A 20,405-nucleotide genomic window follows, 5' to 3' on the forward strand; every position below is an offset into this window, starting at 1 on the left:
AAGCCAGGCACTATTCTAAGCATTTTACCTGTCTTAACACCTTTTATCCTCAACAACCACTCTATGAGGTAGCTTCCATCATTGTCCCCATTGTACAGAAGACAAAGCTAAGGCATGAAGACATTAAGTAATTTACCCAAAGTCACCGAAGCTCTGGGTGGTACGTGGAGCACAGTGAAGGTAGTTGCTCTGAGTCTTGCTTGATTCAATGAGCCTAAGGTATGTTTAGGGTTTGTGAGAAACACGAAATTCAGAATTTTCCAGAAAGAATTGTTCAATCCTGGAAATCTGAGTGCAACTAGGACCTGTCTATGAATGTGGCCATTCTCTGTAATCAGAAAAGACCCTAGCTACTGCTCCAAGACACGTTCAAGGCCGAAATGTTAGACCACTGTTTCTATGAACCCAGGCCCCCAAAGTTTTTTTGTTTTATTTTTTCATTGAGTATAGTGGAGTTATTATATTAGTTTCAGATATACAGCATAGTGAGTCAAGATTTTCATAGATTATTGTCCATTTAAAGTCATTGTGAAATATTGGCTCTATTTCCCTGTGCTGTACAATATATCCATGTATTTATTTTATACATAGAGTTTGTATCTCATAAGCCCCTACCTGCACTGCTAACCACTATCTTGTTCTTCGTGTCTATGAGTCCGTTTCATTATATTAAAGGTTTAATAAGAGGTGATTGAAACTGTCCTTCCCAGAGGGTTGGGGAAACGCACAGACTTGAAACAATAAGGTTGACTTTAATCCCAGGCTCCCCAGTTGAGTTCTCTGGAATCATCACTGTGACTTCAGGGACACCCCCTTCCAAACCAGGCGAAGGAAGGTCCAGGCAGCAAGTGCTAAGCCTCCCCGGCTGCCCTGCGTGCTCAGCCCAAGGCAGTGCAGCCTTTGGGGATCCTCTGCGGTGGAACCCGCAGGGGATTCTCACCCCTTCCATTCAGGCCCCGACAGACAAATGCTGACCAAAAGGGTTTCCTCTCTCTCTTCCTGGAGCCAAAACATTTCAAGGCAATCAAACCCAATTAAACTACCACCCAGCCCTCCGACCAGCCCCTGAAGGTTGCTGTTTTACACAACTTGATAACAGGAAGGCAGGCTCTGTCCTTTAAGATGCTCTTAAGCTCCTTTCAACAGGGTTCTTAGCGGTTACCACTGAAAAGCACCTTGGCAACTGCCTGCTCCTTCCCGGTGCTATTTTCTCTTTACTACCAAGGCAACAGGGCAGATGCTACACAGAATATGTCACATAGGGCTCATCATAGTACTCTTAATAATTGAATAGAGACCATTATCTCTCTATTTAATCCTCTTGTGAATTCCGGCTGGCTTCTCTTTCAAATATCTTTTCATACAGTATTTATATCAGTCTTTTTATGATTATTTAAATAAAAAGGTGAGGAAATAAGCTATAAGTCATCAGGCCAATCTACATTTCTCTCTATCCCACTTCATCTGCAGAAAGCCCCACCCACCATGGGTGAATTCTGAGATCTGTCTCTCACTTGGACATTTCTCATCTGGATAATGATGAAGGCTGACTAGACAGTCCTTCTCTGAAACCTTGACTTCATATCTTTTTTAAAGAAATAAAATGTTATAGATGTTTTCATTCTCTTGCCATCTCCAAAATGTTATAACTTCATGAAGACCTCATTTCTACTCTAAAATCACCCTTGATAGCCATTCCCTAGTTACTTTTCAACATGGCCTTTCTTAGTGACCCCCCTGCACCTTGAACCCCTAAATAAATGTTAAGTATAAGAAAAAGAAAGAGAAATGGGCAGTGAATCATTTATCACTAAAACAGGTGTTATCATGTCTGTAATCACGGAGCTAGTTCTTGGCCATCAGAGACACATTTCCAGGACTTCTGAGATCAGACACCTAGAGGCCAAATCAGCATTTCCAAAAGAAAATCATTTGTCAATATCCACATCAACCTGGAGTTCTGTGAGTGTTTCTAGGATGAGAGTAGCAGAGAAAAATTATCCATACAGGACTTAGTGGTACTAACAGGTCTGCTTCTCTCATTCATTCCCTCTTCCACTCTGAAGTATGAACTGCTGAATTGCTGTGTGCGATCTGAGAACCCAACAGAAGACACAGATAAGCATCTTCCGTGGTTCCTGACCTTGGGAAGATTGCAAACTAGTAGAGGCGAAAGATATAGCTATATGGAAAATACATAGAACAATACACAGGCTAAAGATTCAGTAAGACAACAGCTCAAGAGATACCCCATGAGTGTCTGATTAAAAGGCAATGAGGAAGTCTTTCAACAGAAGAATGGATTAAAAAAAAGATGTGGTACATATGTGCAATGGAATGCTACTCAGTCATAAGAAAGAACAAAATAATGCCATTCGCAACAATGTGGATGGACCTAGAGATGATCATATTAAGTGCAATAAGTCAGACAGAGAAAGACAAACACATGCGATCACTCATATGTGGAATTCAATTTAAAAATGATACGAAATAATTTATTTAAAGAACAGAAACAGACTTACAGATACTGAAAGCAAACGTATGGTTACCAGAGGGGGAATGTGGGAGGAGGGATCAGTCAGGAGTTTGGGATGAACATGCACACACATTATATATAAGACAGATAACAGACAAGGATCTGCTGTGTGGCACTGGGAACTCTACTCTGTAGTCTGTAATAACCTACAAGAGAAAAGAATCTGAAAAAGAATGAACATATGTGTATGTGTAACTGGATCACTTACTTTGCTGTACACCCGAAACTAACACACCACTGTAAGTGAACTCTACTCCGATAATTTTTTTTTTTTTTTAAGGCAGTAAGAGGTTCCATCAAGAAGCACCAGGAATTCAAATCAAGAGTTGAGATCAGAGGGGAATAAGGCACTCGGGGGACTCTTTCATCCAGCAGTGAGATTTGAACCAAACCTTAAAGGCTGCCAGTTTTCAGGCAGTCGCCGGGATCCATTTTAACACTACCGATTTGACCTGAAGCCCCCTGTTTGCTAGGTGTTCAGTTCTAGAAGATAAAGGGAATACACGCTTCATAAACAGAAGGTAGAGATCCAGAAACACTTGTCGATTAAAAATATGTATGTTAGTCAACAAAACAAGCATGCTTACTCTAGGGAATGGGGTGAAAACTACGTCAAAGAATAATTTATTCCTAACGATATTACAGCCTTTAGAGGTTTAAACGTCATGAGGCTGAAGGGAGTTCCCATTCCTCACAGAGACGTTATGCAAGAGGAAGATAAGATGATGGTTGTTAGATTTGCTTCTTTCTTTAAAAAATATCTGTGTGCCTATTAAGCGTCTAGGACCCAGAGTGTCCTCAGACAGACAGACATCTGCTCTCACAGAGCTTGCCTTCAGGTGGGGCAGGGAAGGGGATAAGGCAATAAGACACATGTACCGAAAACACAGCAGGACCCTGCGGTCCTCACCCCCATGTCACTGCCTGGCTTTTGTCAGTGGAAAAATGTTAGCCAAAGAATAAGCTTAATCAGAGAAGTGAGAGCATGCCGAAACAGGAGAGCAGCCAAAGGAGACCAAATAATAACGTAGTCACTGGGCACAGCCAAGGACCTTTAGTTCCTTCTCAAGGGCTGTAGATATGGAAACAGACAGACTCTGGAACTGAAGAGTAACTGTACTTAAAACAATCAAGGTGATGCTGGTCGGACCACTGAGGACCAGTTTGAAGATGACTGTCAGAGCTGACTGTGCTGTTTCTGCATGTAGCCCCCTCCCTCCATCTATAAAAGCCCTTGCCTAGTGATTGTTAGTTGGGAGGGGGAGTCGCTTTTTGGACGGGAGTCCACCATCCCCACATTGCCGGCATCCAAAATAAAGCAAATATCCCTTTCCACCAACCTGGCCTCTATAATGGACTTCCCAGGTGGTGCTAGTAGTAAAGAACCAGTCTGCTAATGCAGGAGATTTTAGAGACATGGGTTTGATCCCTGTGTCGGGAAGATCCCTTGGAGGAGGGCATGGCAGCCCACTCCAGTGTGCTTGCCCAGAGAATCCCATGGACAGAGGAGCCTGGTGGGCTACAGCCCATGGGGTCCCAAAGAGTCAGCCACGACTGAAGGGACTTAGCATGCTGCAGCAGACCCTGTCCAGGGGCTGACCAGGGAGGCTGAAGCCACGGACCTTCGCAGCCTCTTCCCAGGCCCTCCCGGGTCCTCACCTGGAGCCCAGCTGGCTAATCAGGCCAGATCAGAGGTCCCAGTTCACCTCCTCTTCAGTTGGAGCCAATATCTTTCATGACTTCCTCTTGGACTCTGGATTCATAAATAGCAGGAGCATTTTTCAAGTGCCCGTAGGAGTTTGTTGAGTTAACCTGCGTGACTCATTATTAGAGCATCCAGCTTCTTCTCCTCCTCGGGAAGGATGACTCATCCTTCTACACCCAACGCCCGCCCCTCCCCCCCCGGGGGTGCTGGGGAGCAGACGCCTACCTCTTACTAGATTCTTCCCACCCACGTGGTTGATGTTCCTGGGGCCACAGGGGCTGGTTTTCCTGGACTCCAAGGCCTCGGGGCTACAGTACTTGTTCAGGGATTATGTGTGTGCATCTGTGTGCATGCGTGTACATGCAAGCATGCGTGTGCGTGTGTGTGTATGAGTGTGTGGCTTGTCACTGTCAGGGCAACATCAGACACAGAGATAAACAGTGGGTCAGAGGGCATCGAGTCTGGGGCTGGGTGTGGGCAGGATGCTGAGGAGGGCAGAGGACCGCTGGGTTCACCGCTGTCTCTTCCATCGTTTCTGTGGCCAGGTGTGTTACAGTTTGGCCAGAGAGGTCACTTCCAGAGGGCGCAAGCTGGTGGGGGTGGGGAGAGGCCACACCACGCACACACAGAAAACCAGAAGAGGTTTCGACATTTAACTTCTCCCCATGCCTCACTGGGAAACGGGTGAAATCCCTTACCAGTGATGCTACAGAGAAATGTCTGTGCCCTGTGCTTCTACATTTGTGGGAAAGTCTCCCTCTCTGGGAAAAGAGTCCTCCTTTTGTGTTTTAACTGGGGACTCCATTTGGAAGACTTGGGAGAGGAGAAGACAGGCGGTCGGAAATCACAATGGGGAGCGGGATGCCCCTTGCCCTCCAGCCTCCTCAGCCACCTCCACCATCCCAGCCCTCAGCCAGCTTCGGACCATCCCGAATGCACAGCCAGGACACCCTGCCCTGGGCCCTTCCTAACTGTTGTGCAATTCCCATAACTTCTGTGTGATCCGAGAGATGCCTTTCAGGCCGGGTACCACAGGGTCCCAGCCCCTAGCAACAGTGATGTCACCTGCCTTCTGCTTGGAGACCACACCCCAGGGATGCCAGCACAGAGGGAGCTAGCAAGACCACCTTCCAGGCTCCCCGGCCCTGGTGTTCAGGCTCCGCTCTCATCACCATCCTTCCCCGCCCTCATTTTATTCCCACCGCACACTCTGCTGTTGCCTTCTGCCAAGGGATCAATGTGCAATCATTCCTAACCCCAGCCAGAGTGGAAACCAAAACACAACTCAGAGAGAGCTGCACGCCCTGGATGAGCTGGAAAGGCATGGATTTGGGGATCCAGAAACCACCCCTTCATCTTCAAGTCTGGAAAGATGGAGTGACCGGCTCAAGGTCACAGGTCATAGCGGTAGTATTTACCAGACCAGAAGCCAAGTCTCCATCTTCTGGTCCAGCATGGTCCACACCCCTGGGGTCTGCTCAGAAGGCCCCTTCTCCCTCCCCTTCCTGGGTGCGGGGCGTGCTTGGGAACCAGGAGAAGGGAGTGGGGGAAGGGAGGCAAAAGGTTGCCAAGGTCCAGAAGGTCAAGTTCAGGTCCCATCCCAGAGCCCAGGGCTCGGGAGGTGAGAGCAAGTGCTGGGGGCACGGAACAAATTCAGTAGGGGCTGCGGGGGCCGGTCCGTGGCTGTTACCACCTGGCTTGCATGAGGCATCTGGGGCCGGCCCCACCTCGTGAAGGTCAAAGGCAGAGTGGTCAGAACATCTTTGGCCAAATGGGGAACAGTGCTAAGAAACCCAAGAATGCAAATCACTGGGGGTTTAAATGACTGGTACAAGAGCAGGAGCTCGGGCTGTATGCTGAGTCCTTGGTTTAGAGAAGGATGCCGGACCTTTCAGATGCCAGACACCAGCTTCTTCTGCCAGGGACCAGCCAAAGGGGGCCAGGAGCTCTGCAGCGCAGGGGTGAGCCTGCCTTGCCCTCCTCCCATATAGGAGGGCAGCCCCCAGCCCACCCCAGTTCTAGGGGGCTGCCTGATGGAAGACAGAATATTTCCTGGAGGGCTGTTACAGGAAACATGCACTCTCTCAAGGTTAAATACAGTGCCAGAAAAAAAGTAGGGGATGTACTAGAAACGCCCATCTGTGTCAATGAGGATGTGCCTGGCGTTCCCTGCGTGGGTATTTCAACTGGGAGAGCAAAGAGCTGCCATCCTCTGGGCTTCCTCATATCACCCACTGCAAGTCTCCTTTGATCTGTTTGCCAGCAAGCAAGTCACCCAACCATTCCAGTCTCCACCTCCGTGAAATAAGATCTTATTTCCCAGCGGAAGCAGCAGCGGAATGAGTCACTTCTGCGTTCTGCAGGCCTGTCCCTAAATATCTGTATGCCCCTCACTTGGGTATTTCCTAACGCCCGGGTAGGGGACGTGTTTCCTGCTGAGAACCATCTCTCAAGTGGTGGTCTCAGATACTTAGTGAATCAAGGTCTAAGCAGTTTATTTGAATCAAGAGATAGCACATTGCAGCCATTAATTTTTACACTTGGAATTACGACCTCTCTATCTCTAATCACCCATGCAAATTTAAATCAATAAGATGTCAGTCTGGATCCCCAAGTAGATGAGAGAATTCCATCCTGTTCACAATTTCAAGGATTTCATGGACTTGATCCTTAGACATCAGTAGATCAGAAAGTCCTAAGATTCTTAGCCACCATATATACTCAGGGGTAGAGGCATTCCAAAAATAGCCACACCAGAAAAAGCTCCTCTGATCATTCCAAATCCATTTCCCCTGATGGAATGGTTTTCTCATTTCCACAGAGAGCTATGAAACCAGCCATGCGAGTGTTGAGGCCCACAGACCCAGCGGGAGAAGGAAATTAGACTGGTATTTAGACAAGTCAACCCCCTAACAAAGAAATAGTCTGAACACAGCACCTGGGTTCAATTCCTGGGTTGGGAAGATCCCCTGGAGAAGGGGTAGGCTACCCATTGCAGTATTCTTGGGCTTCCCTTGTGGCTCAGCTGGTAAAGAATCTGCCTGCAATGTGGGAGACCTGGGTTTGATCACTGGGTTGGGAAGATCCCCTAGAGAAGGGAAAGGCTACCCACTCCAGTAGTCTGGCCAGGAGAATTCCATGGACTGTATAGTCCATGGGGTTGCAAAGAGTCGGATGCGACTGAGCGACTTTCACTTTCACTTTTGATGCAATAGCAAACTGTATTTATTGGATTCCTTCCTAAAACAAAACATCCTTTGGGAATGTACAGAATCAATTCCATAATTGTCCTGTTTGGGATGTGTGAACTTTACTATATTTTCATTTCTTCAGTTAGACCTGTTAAAAAATTCAAGGCTACCATCTACACACATATTTTCATTTCTTCAGGTAGACCTGTGAAACAATTCAAGGCTACCATCTACACACAGACACTCTTTTAGATGATTGATGTTTGCAATTAAATTCACGGACAAATATGAAAGGCAAGGAGAAAATTGGAAGCATTTTTAGATACCTTCAGCATGTACAGTACATCTGAATCCATTCTGTTAAAGCTTTCTTTTTTTTTTTTTTTTTTGCCTTCCGCAAAAGTTTTCATATATAATAATTTCCCTATGCACTTGGGAGCTAGTTACTTAAAGAAACCCCGTGGTGAAGATTTGCAAATTAAGTAAACATTCTGCCATGCATTTGTGCTTTGAGTTCAGATGGGGACACGCTTCCTGAGGTGCTTCTGCTTTGGTTTATGGGGGGAGACCCCTGCGTACAGGAAAACCAGTAAGGCTCCACTGAAGGGATGAGAAGTAGGGGTGGTGGGAAGGGTTCGAAAGTTGGGCCAACACGACCCTGTCACAGGGCTACCCCGGCACCCTGGGGTCAAAGGTTTGGCTGGTGGGCTCAGGAGTTCCAAAGGAAATCCTGCCACAGGACCCAGCAGGAGAAATGCCAGCACCCCCACCCACCCCTGCCGTGCCTCCCAAGCCTCCTGCTTCGGCTGCTCTCATGAAAGCAGGAAAAGCCACTGGCTCAGAAGCCAGGCACTGGGGCCAGCTATCATGGCTGATTATTCCAGTTCCACGGCACACTTGCTATCACAGCTGTGAGCCTTTTGACCTCTCTGTGCCTCCGTGTCCTCAGCATTACATGTAAGGCAGTCCTGCGGGCCAGGACCGGGATCCTGTCTAGTCCCGAGAGCACAGCCCACATAGGGGCTCAGGAAGTGTCAGTGACAGTTCCTGCCCTCAGTTTCCATCATCGCACGCATCCACTGCTTTCCATTTCACGTCTCGAATCAGGGCTGTATCATTTCTTACCTGGACAACTCAGCAGCCACCTCCCAGGTGCCTCCACCTCCAGATTCCCTCCTGTGAAACTTACCGGCTGGTGCAAGAGTCAGTTTCCTGAACCTTCCTGGCTCACTGCTTTCCAGGTCCTTTGAACACCCTGGCAGGTCATCCCCAAGCCCTTCTTGGTCCCCCTTTCAGCTGCGTGTCTAGCCTGACCTCACCCCTCCCTTCCTCTCCTGCCCTGAACTGACTGATGACATGCTGCCCAATCAGGGCTGTCATCTCACCGTTCTCTTCCTCCGGGATGCCCTTCCATGCTCTCCTCTGCCTCCATCCTCAGCTCCTTGCACTAAACCTCTCCCTGACAGCCACCTTGGAGGCCCTATCTCCATGGAATTCCCCTCAGTTTCCTCTGCTTGCAGGATTTTCTCTCTTGGGAATTTCCAAAGCCTTTTATTCCTTGTGGCAAATTCCTCCCGCCTTTGGGATCGCGAGGTTTCTGTACACACCACCCCAGGCTTCACTTCTGCAGGAGCTTGCCCATCTCGGGAGCTCAGGAATCACTCACCAGCTTGAGTGAGTGATGCTCCAGAATAAGACTCTGAAGGAACAGGAGTAGGGGGCAGGGCTGGCTGGGGATGAGGGAGGGAGGAGGTTTCGGAGGAAGGTCTCCATGTGGGAAGGACAGGATGGAAGGAAGTCTCCTGGAAGGTCACCTGGGGCCCTGGCAGAGCTGCCTCAGGAGGGGATCAACTGGATCGTGGGGGACCCCAGAGACAGACTCCCAGCCCAGCCACCAGCAATTGCTCTAAGCATGAGACACGTGCATTGTTACACAAACAAAACTAGACACCAACAAACCAAGGAAAGAGCTTCAATTAACAAGTTAAGGCTGAAGACGTGGAAACAACCTAAGAGTCCACTGACATGAATGGATAAAGAAGATGCGGTGCATATACACAATGGGATACACTGTGTACACATAGACAATGGGATACACAGTATACACATAGACAGTGGGATACACTGTATACACATAGACAGTGGGATACACTGTATACACATACACAGTGGGATACACTGTGTACACATAGACAGTGGGATATACTGTGTACACATAGACAGTGGGATACACTGTACACACATAGACAGTGGGATACACTGTATACACATAGACAGTGGGATACACTGTATACACATAGACAGTGGGATACACTGTGTACACATAGACAGTGGGATACACTGTGTACACATAGACAGTGGGATACACTGTACACACATACACAGTGGGATACACTGTATACACATACATAGTGGGATACACTGTGTACACATAGACAATGGGATACACTGTACACACATAGACAGTGGGATACACTGTGTTCACATAGACAATGGGATACACTGTGTACACATACACAGTGGGATACACTGTGTACACATACACAGTGGGATACACCGTATACACATACACAGTGGGATACACTGTGTACACATAGACAATGGGATACACTGTATACACATACAGAGTGGGATACACTGTGTACACATAGACAATGGGATATACTGTATACACATACACAGTGGGATACACTGTGTACACATAGATAGTGGGATACACTGTATACACATAGACAGTGGGATACACTGTATACACATAGAGAGTGGGATACACTGTGTACACACAGACAGTGGGATACACTGTGTACACACAGACAGTGGGATATACTGTGTACACACAGACAGTGGGATATACTGTGTACACACAGACAGTGGGATACACTGTGACAGTGGGATACACTGTATACACATAGACAGTGGGATACACTGTACACACATAGACGGTGGGATACACTGTACACACATAGACGGTGGGATACACTGTACACACATACACGGTGGGATACACTGTATACACATACACGGTGGGATACACTGTATACACATAGACAGTGGGATACACTGTACACACATAGACAGTGGGATACACTGTATACACATACACAGTGGGATACACTGTATACACATACATAGTGGGATACACTGTGTACACATAGACAATGGGATACACTGTATACACATACACAGTGGGATACACTGTGTACACATACAGAGTGGGATACACTGTGTACACATAGACAGTGGGATACACTGTGTACACATAGACAGTGGGATACACTGTGTACACATAGACAGTGGGATACACTGTATACACATACACAGTGGGATACACTGTGTACACATAGACAATGGGATACACAGTATACACATAGACAGTGGGATACACTGTATACACATACATAGTGGGATACACTGTATACACACAGAGAGTGGGATACACTGTGTACACACAGACAGTGGGATATACTGTGTACACACAGACAGTGGGATACACTGTGTACACATAGACAGTGGGATACACTGTGTACACATAGACAGTGGGATACACTGTATACACATAGACAGTGGGATACACTGTACACACATAGACAGTGGGATACACTGTATACACATAGACAGTGGGATACACTGTGTACACATACACAGTGGGATACACTGTGTACACATAGACAGTGGGATACACTGTATACACATACACAGTGGGATACACTGTGTACACATAGACAATGGGATACACTGTATACACATGCACAGTGGGATACACTGTGTACACATAGACAGTGGGATACACTGTATACACATACACAGTGGGATACACTGTGTACACATAGACAATGGGATACACTGTATACACATGCACAGTGGGATACACTGTACACACACAGTGGGATACACTGTGTACACATAGACAATGGGATACACTGTATACACATAGTGGGATACACTGTGTACACACAGACATTGGGATACACTGTATACACATAGACAGTGGGATACACTGTATACACATGCACAGTGGGATACACTGTACACACACAGTGCGATACACTGTATACACATAGTGGGATACACTGTGTACACATAGACATTGGGATACACTGTGTACACATAGACATTGGGATACACTGTATACACATACACAGTGGGATACACTGTGTACACATAGACAGTGGGATACACTGTACACATACACGGTGGGATACACTGTATACACATACACAGTGGGATACACTGTGTACACATAGACAATGGGATACACTGTGTACACATAGACAGTGGGATACACTGTGTACACATAGACAATGGGATACACTGTGTACACATAGACAGTGGGATACACTGTATACACATACACAGTGGGATACACTGTGTACACATAGACAGTGGGATACACTGTATACACATACACAGTGGGATACACTGTGTACACATAGACAGTGGGATACACTGTATACACATACACAGTGGGATACACTGTGTACACATAGACAATGGGATACACTGTATACACATGCACAGTGGGATACACTGTACACACACAGTGGGATACACTGTGTACACATAGACAATGGGATACACTGTATACACATAGTGGGATACACTGTGTACACACAGACATTGGGATACACTGTATACACATAGACAGTGGGATACACTGTATACACATGCACAGTGGGATACACTGTACACACACAGTGGGATACACTGTATACACGTAGTGGGATACACTGTGTACACATAGACATTGGGATACACTGTATACACATAGACAGTGGGATACACTGTGTACACATACACAGTGGGATACACTGTGTACACATAGACAATGGGATACACTGTATACACATACACAGTGGGATACACTGTGTACACATAGACAATGGGATACACTGTATACACATGCACAGTGGGATACACTGTACACACACAGTGGGATACACTGTGTACACATAGACAATGGGATACACTGTATACACATAGTGGGATACACTGTGTACACACAGACATTGGGATACACTGTATACACATAGACAGTGGGATACACTGTATACACATGCACAGTGGGATACACTGTACACACACAGTGGGATACACTGTATACACGTAGTGGGATACACTGTGTACACATAGACGTTGGGATACACTGTGTACACATAGACATTGGGATACACTGTATACACATAGACAGTGGGATACACTGTGTACACATAGACAGTGGGATACACTGTGTACACATACACGGTGGGATACACTGTATACACATACACAGTGGGATACACTGTGTACACATAGACAATGGGATACATTGTGTACACATAGACAGTGGGATACACTGTGTACACATAGACAATGGGATACACTGTATACACATAGACAGTGGGATACACTGTATACACATACACAGTGGGATACACAGTGTACACATAGACAGTGGGATACACTGTACACACATACACAGTGGAATACACTGTGTACACATACACAATGGAATACTTCTCAGCCATAAAATGATGAAATAATGCCATTCTCAGCAACATAGATGGACCCAGAGATTATCACACTAAGTGAAGTAGGTCAGAAAGAGAAAGACAAATGACATGTGATCTGACTTGCATGTGGAATCTAAAGCACGGCACAAATGAACTACTCTACAAATCAGAAACGGACTCACCAACATAGAGAACAGACTTGCAGTTGTCAGGGAGGATGGGTGGGTGAGGGCTAGAGGGGGAGGCTGGGGTTAGCAGATGTAAGCTGTTGCACATAGAATGGATAAACGAGGACCTACTGTATAGCACAGGGGCTATATTCAGTATCCTATGATAGACCACAGTGGGGAAGAATATTTTAAAAAGGGAATTCCTAAGTGGTCCAGTGGTTAAGATTCTCTGTGGTCCCCACGCAGGGTGTGTGGCTTCGATCCCTGGTCAGGGAACTAAGAATCTACATGCCGCATGGCATGGCCAAAAAAAAAAAAAAGTATACATATGTGTAACGGAATCACTTTGCTGTGCAGCAGAAATTAACACAACATTGTAAATCAGCAACAATTCAATTAAAAAAAAAAAAACCAACAAGGCCGACGCATGCACTACATGCTTTAAATACATCCCACTTATTCAGCGTCTGGAGTCAGAATTCCCAATGGCCACACTGGGATGAACAGGGTAGAGAGAAAGGGCTAGGACAGGCACCCTAACCCCGGAGCATCTATTTGAACATCGCTCTGTGCCCGAGACATAAAGAGCAACCCGCGAACACAAACAGCGCCTGACGCCAAGCTCCCTCATGGTCCTCGGTGCCAAGTGTATTCTTCAGATGGAGAAACAAGAACTTTCAAAATGAAGTGTTTGAAAAAAAAAAAACCTACAGGAAGACAGTTTAGACGAAGATGTAGAATCCAAACCTCCCAGCTTGTCAGTTCGTCACTCCATCTGCAAATACATCTTAAGCAAATCTGAGAAAGACTGCAGTTCTCCTAAAAGGCTGTTTCAATGAGGGAGGGAGTCATAAAGGAGAAGAAAAAAAGACAGCAGTGGAAACCAGTGCTGCTGACTTGTCATTCAATGCAACAAACTCGATACACTGGTAAGTTTCACACACACACACTCAGAGCTGGGGTTCAATAGCTATTTTTAAATTCTGGGGGGCTGTGCTGGGTCTTCGTTGTGGCACGAGGGTTTAGTTGCCTGCTAGCATGCGGAATCTTAGTTCCCGGAACAGGGATCAAATCGCATTGGAAGGAAGGTTCTCACCACTGAACCACCCGGGGAAGTCTCTTGCTATTCACTTTTTTTTTTTTTTTTTTATGCCGCACCTATTTGGAGCCAGAGGCGTAGGAAAGCAGAGAGAATCGCCTGGTAGATGAGGCCACGGCCTGGAGGGGACAGGTCAGGGGGAGGGTGATGTGGGAGGTGGGGAGAGGAGGGACAATGGGACCCTTTTCTTTCCAAAGGAGGGTGGCTTTGAATGGATACAGAGAGATGGGGTTGGAGGTCAACAGTCCAGGTTGGAAGGTGATTCTATCCAAAGCTTGGTTGAGGAAATTGGGTTGGAAATCTCCATTCAAACAGGTGAGATGAGTGGCAACTCACACAGCTGGTGATGACCTGACCCCCACGGCCATCACTTCAGGGCTGGGGGCCAGCGGGCTCTGTGCTTAGATCTGTGCATGGACCCTGCCACTTGCTGGCTCTCTCACGTGAATTTAACCCCTGAACCTGACAGTCACAGCCAGGGGAGACAAGGAAGATAGAACATGTGATATAATCTCACTCTCTGAGAGGTAACCAGCGAAATCCATACCCAATGCACAGGGCTGGTTCACTTCTGATATCTCCTTGACAGACTGCATGTCTCTCAAATGAACAGCAGTCAGAACATGGCTCATCTGATTACAGCTCGATGGAAGAAGAAAGAAAAAGATGGAAGAGCAGAAAAAGCAAAACATTCAGGGACCAGAAATGGCTGCTATAACCCTCCCACCAGTATCCTAACCCTCCCCCACCTGGTGCGTGGAAGATGCTTCTAATCCATCACAAACACTTTCCCATGAGCCCGAAAGTGGCTCCAGGCTCCTGCTCAGCACAGCATTCCAAGCAGCTGGTACCACTCAGATCAGCGTGGACACGGGTGATGAGACCCGTTTTCTATTCCTGTCTTGTTCAACCAGCCGTTTGTAACCAGTGTGATGCTCTTGGCTATGGCGTGTGAATAGCTCATCAGGCCTCCCTGAAGTCTTGATGACATCTTCTCCTGGATGATTTCACCCCTGTTTCCCTGACTGCACACTCCCCAGACGTTGCTCTAACCAACTGGCCACTTAGATTCTCTTCATGGGGTGAATTCACTGGCCAGAGAACCCAAGTGCATGAGATTGCAGGACGCCAGAGGACCGCAGGGGCCCTCCTCCTCCCTGCGAAGTCGGCCGGCCAATGTCCACAAGAGGCTTCTGTAGGCTGGGGTAGCATGAAGTTGCTTCCTAGACCTGCTGTCCTCGGGTGGCGCCTCCAGAACAAGTTGCTGGGCCTGAAAGCTGAGGACCAGACCCCAGACCACAGGGGTGCCCTGACAATGCCACAGAGAGCAGCCTGGCTTCCTCACCCCTCCTGGCTGCAATGAGACTCGGTTTCCTCCTGGGTAACGTGGGTAGTGATTCCTGGAGGGGCTGCTGTGAGCATGGGCTGAGCTGAGCTGAGTGACTCCCACAGCGCGGTGGCTGGTCCCCTCGGGAATATCAAAGGTCCGCCATCCCCTTAATCAGGACCTCACCCATTCTTGCCTGGAGAGGGCGATGTTTTCCTAACTGGTTTCCACTCCCTGACACTCTGAAGACCCCCTTCCTCACCCTGTCAGAGGGAATGTTCTACAGTCATGACACTGTCCTACCCAAAGCCCTTAGGGAGGGCTCCCCAGCAGCTGGAAAAGAAATTCAAGTCTGAAGATGCCATTCAGAAATATTCACATTCCAGGGACTTCCCTGGTGGCCCAGCGGTTAAGGCTCCACGCTCCCAATGTGGGGGACACGGGATCAATCCCTGGTCGAGGAAGATTCCACACGCCGCGGAGCAACTAAGCCTGGATACTGCACCTACGGAGCCCACCAAGCTGTGATCAGACGAGCCACGTTCTGACCGCTAGTTATCTGGGAGACATCCGATCTGTCAAGGAGGTGTCTCAGGGAAACTAGTTCAAGAGCATCACCGAGAAACTGGCAGGGAGCTTGGCGGCTAGACCACCGCAGTCGTACCAGTCTTTGGTGATGCTGGGGTGAGACCTCTGCCCTGTCCAGCTTTGGGCCTTGGGATGCAGATCAGTGGGGAGACAGGCATATAAAATAATGGTTTCAGCATGACCAGGACATGAAATGAAGACAATGCACAACCTGTGAGCATATACAGGGTGCTGGGAGACAGACAAGAGCCAGGAACCTGGCTGTGGGACTTGAGCCAGTTAACTGACTGTGCAGCCTCTGTTTTCTCATCTGGAAAGTGGGCATAATAACACCCACCTCTCAGGGTGGCCTCAAGATCACATTTATTTTATTTATTTATTTATTTTTTGATTGCTGAAGAGGGCTTTCTTATCTCTCCTTGCTATTCTTTGGAACTCTGCATGCACATGGGTATATCTTTCCTTTTCTCCTTTGCCTTTCTTTTTTTTTTTTTTTTTTAAGAAAATTATTTATTTAGTATCAAGATCACATTTAGATGAAGTGTGCAAAGTGAGAGCTACATGACTCTGCGTGGATTAACATAATAATTCAGAACTACATTATTCTGGACAGCTCTTCAAAGTCTAGTGGAGGAACAAGGAGTAGTTTCCTGGGCTGACCTCACGACCCCCTGGATGGCCTGTGTACGAGGAGCGTTCAGAATCCGAGTAACTCTACCACTGGCCCCTACTTGCACCTTCAGTCCCACATCATTTATCGAGTTCTACACTGTGACAGGCACACTGCCTGAAACCCACATCCCAGGACGCACATATGCCTAGGGGCCTCGATCCCAGTCACTGTCCAGAGCAAAGTGACTTTTCCTTCCTACCCCTCTGTCCTCACCTCACCCCTCTCCATCCCATTCTGTGACCCTGCCCTAAATTCCACTCCTTGATTTAGCCTGATCCTCAGCTAAACCCACAAGATAAGAATTACTTCCTTGTATCTGTATGACTTGAGACCTATTAGAAAGGCTTAAGCATATGCAATTAATAGAAGACTTTGAGAGATGAAAGCCCTTTCAAGAATCTAAGGAATGCTTTCTACTTTTTTTTTTTTTTTTAAGGAATGCTTTCTAATGGTGGAACTTGGGGCTTCCTTAGCCTAAGGGTACCTTTAAATCACACCACTTAGAAATGCCAGCCAGCCCCCTCCCTGAGGCTGGGGTGGGGGGCACAGAGGCAACCTACAGATGTCACACCCCAGCCATTGCCTTCCTCCAGAGGAAAAGAAAACCACCACAGGTACATCCCCGATCCACCCCGCTGGTAGGAGAGGCTGCCGGAGTGGGAGAGGGAGCAGAGCCCAGATTGGGTTTTCAGAGTAGCTGGAATTTCTTCCAATGTTTGCAAATCATCTTCACCCTCCATCCATGGCTGGACCAAAGCCAACTTCTTTTCAGCTTTTACAGGCACACATTTTCCAAAGGAAACTGAAATCCGGCGCTCTTCCTGACAAGGTATGCACTTCACAATCCATCATCCCGGAAAAGCAAGGCAGTGTTCTGACCAATATGGTCTTGGGGACCGGGCTAGGGGAGTGGGGTGGGGGTGGGGGGATAGATGGGGGGATGGGTGGTGGGGCGGGTATGGGGAAGAGTTGGGGGGTGGGAGGTGGGGAAGAGTGGGAGGGTGGGGAAGAGTGAGGGGGTGGGGAAGAGTGGGAGGGTGGAGGGTGGGGGATAGGGAAGAGTAGGGGGGAGCTGGGCAAGACAGGCCTCCCGCGGCCTCCTCCGTATCCTGGCAACTGTGGTACCTGTAGCTTCTTCGGGAGGGAACCTGCCTTCCAGGCCCTGGGCAGGAGAGAAGGTCTCGGGGCAGGGTTCTGTTTGCCTTCAAGAGCGTTACCCTTCAATCCATCCCCGCCACCTGCATCCGCCCACCTTCACCGCCTGCGGCTCCGGCCTTAGCCCCGACCGCCTCCTCTCTACACAGCGCCTTCCCTCCCAGCAGCGACGGTCAATCCAGGAGATGAATCAGCCTTGTCTCCGCAAGCAGCCGAGGGTCGGGGGGTGAGCGGGAGGCCCGGAGGCGACAGTCCTGTTTCCCTCTCGATCCCTGATGGACTGTTACCGCCGGCGGGAGAGCAATGACAAAGCCGGCGTCTGCCAGCGCCACGCCGGACACCGCAGGGAATCGGCCGAGCGGCAGGCCGGGCAGCAGGCTGTGACTGCGGCTTCTGCGTGGGGCCTGCGGGAGACGGATTTTCCGAACAAACGCCCCCGATACGTTCCTAACACTCGTTCCTAACACTCGGTCAGCGCTCACAGGGTGTGCAAGTGAAGGAGAAGCCAGAGTTCTGGCTCATTCGTGGGTTTTAAACGACTTCCTTTAACAAATATGTATTTTTCTCAGTCCCACATTCAAGACCTGGGTGGGTGCTGGGGAGAAGAACCTGACTCAGAGATGAGTAGCCAGGCTGCACCCTCCCCCCACCTCCCCGCCCCCGGGGGAGATGACACCTGTCTACATAAGTGGAAAGAGGTAGTAGTAGAAAACGACAAGAGTCTCAACGGAGGTTCCAGTAAAACAACAAGGAGGGGAGCTTCCCTGCTGGCCCAGTCAGTCAGTTCAGTCGCTCAGTGGTGTCCCACTCTTTGCAACCCCATGAACTGCAGTACGCCAGGCTTCCCTGTCCATCACCAACTCCCAGACCTTGCTCAAACTCAGAGTCCATCCCTGGTGGTCCAGTGGATGAGAATTCACCTGCCAGTGCAGGGGACACAAGTTCGATCCCTGGTCCGGGAAGATTTCACGTGCCTAGGGGCAACTCAGCCTGTGCACCGCAACTACTGAGCCTGTGCTCTAGGGCCTGTGCTCTGCGACAAGAGAAGTCACCGCAACGAGAAGCCACAGCAATGAGAGGCCCCCGCACCACAAGAGAGTAGCCCCCTCCCCTTGCTGCAACTAGAGAAAGCCCAAGAGCAGCAACAAAGACCCAGTGCTAAATGAATAAATAAATATTTTTTTTTTAATGCAGAAAGGGTTCCGAGGAAGCAGAAACAATCTTGTGGAGTTAAAAAAAAAAAAATCCCGAGAACAGAGTGTATAAAAAGTCACACACACAAACCACTAGAGCTTGGATGGCAGCCTTGTGACCCAACGAGTCATCAGTCATGAGGTGCTCTTATGCAAGTCATGTACTGTTTGTTCATGAATTGCAATCAGATTTCATGAATACCTGCTGTATGCAGGCTCTGTGCTACATGCTGGGTAACAACAGTGAACAAAGCATGCGCGGGTGAAGTTCACACATATGATAGAATAATTTCCAAGCTCAGCCAGTTGAAGGATCTGACAGTTCTGCTGGAAGTGTGGAGTAGGAAGCAGGGCAGGGAAAGATGGGCAGGCAGGGTGGGAGAGGTCTCAGAGAGGAGTCTGGACTCCATCCTAAGAGCAGGGTGAGGCCATAGAAGGTTCACAGCAGGGCAGTGACTGGGTAGGATGTTTCCTACAAAATCACCTTGGTTGTGTGTGAAGAATGGATCCCAGGGAGCAAGGCCACTTATAAGAAGACCATATGTTGTTGCTTAGTCACTAACTTGTGTCCGACTCTTTGTGACCCCATGGACTGTGGCCCGCCCAGCTTCTCTGTCCATGGGATTTTCCAGGCAAGAATACTGGAGTGAGTTGCCATTTCCTTCTCCCAGGTATCTTCCTGACCCAGAGATCGAACCCACATCTCTTGCATTGGCAGGGAGATTCTTTACCACTGAGCCACCTGGGAAAACCCAAGAAGACCATTGTGTGTGTGTGTGTATGTGTGTGTTAGTCGCTCAGTCACGTCCAGCTCTTTGGGACCCCCTGGACTGTAGCCTGCTAGCCTCCTTTGTCCTTGGGATTTCCTGGGCAAGAATACTATAGTGGGTTGCCATTTCCTTCTCCAGGATATCTTCCCAACCCAGGTATTGAACCCAGGTCTCCTGCATTAAAGGTAGATTTCTTTACCATCTGAGCCACCAGGGAAGACCAAGAAGACTATTGCTACTTTTCAAAACTTACAACAAAGTCAAGCTTCTCCCTCTAGCAACTCTGCTTCCTCGTGTTCATGCAGTGAACGTTCTGGACAGCTAACTTCCAGGAGCTCCATCCACAGTGAGCTCCACAGAAAACAATGAGCCCCCAGCAACAGTTGTGATGGCAAATTGCTGTCCTGCCTATAAATTATGATTTTATAGTGGCTTCCATTTCCTTTTTAATGTTACACACAGTAATTTTTTAAAGTTAAGAGCGTCTGTGACACTATTTCCTCATTAAA

General features: G+C 48.1%; 1 protein-coding gene across 5 annotated transcripts in view; it reads right to left on the reverse strand.

Annotated features, from left to right (window-relative positions):
- The window catches only part of ANK1 (ankyrin 1), a 245,260-nt gene that overhangs the window by 120,134 nt on the left and 104,721 nt on the right, over positions 1 to 20,405 (reverse strand). The gene's annotated exons all lie outside the window — the stretch shown is intronic.

This window comes from Bos taurus, chromosome 27, assembly GCF_002263795.3.
Source record: "Bos taurus isolate L1 Dominette 01449 registration number 42190680 breed Hereford chromosome 27, ARS-UCD2.0, whole genome shotgun sequence".
NCBI classification, from domain to species: Eukaryota; Metazoa; Chordata; class Mammalia; order Artiodactyla; family Bovidae; genus Bos; species Bos taurus.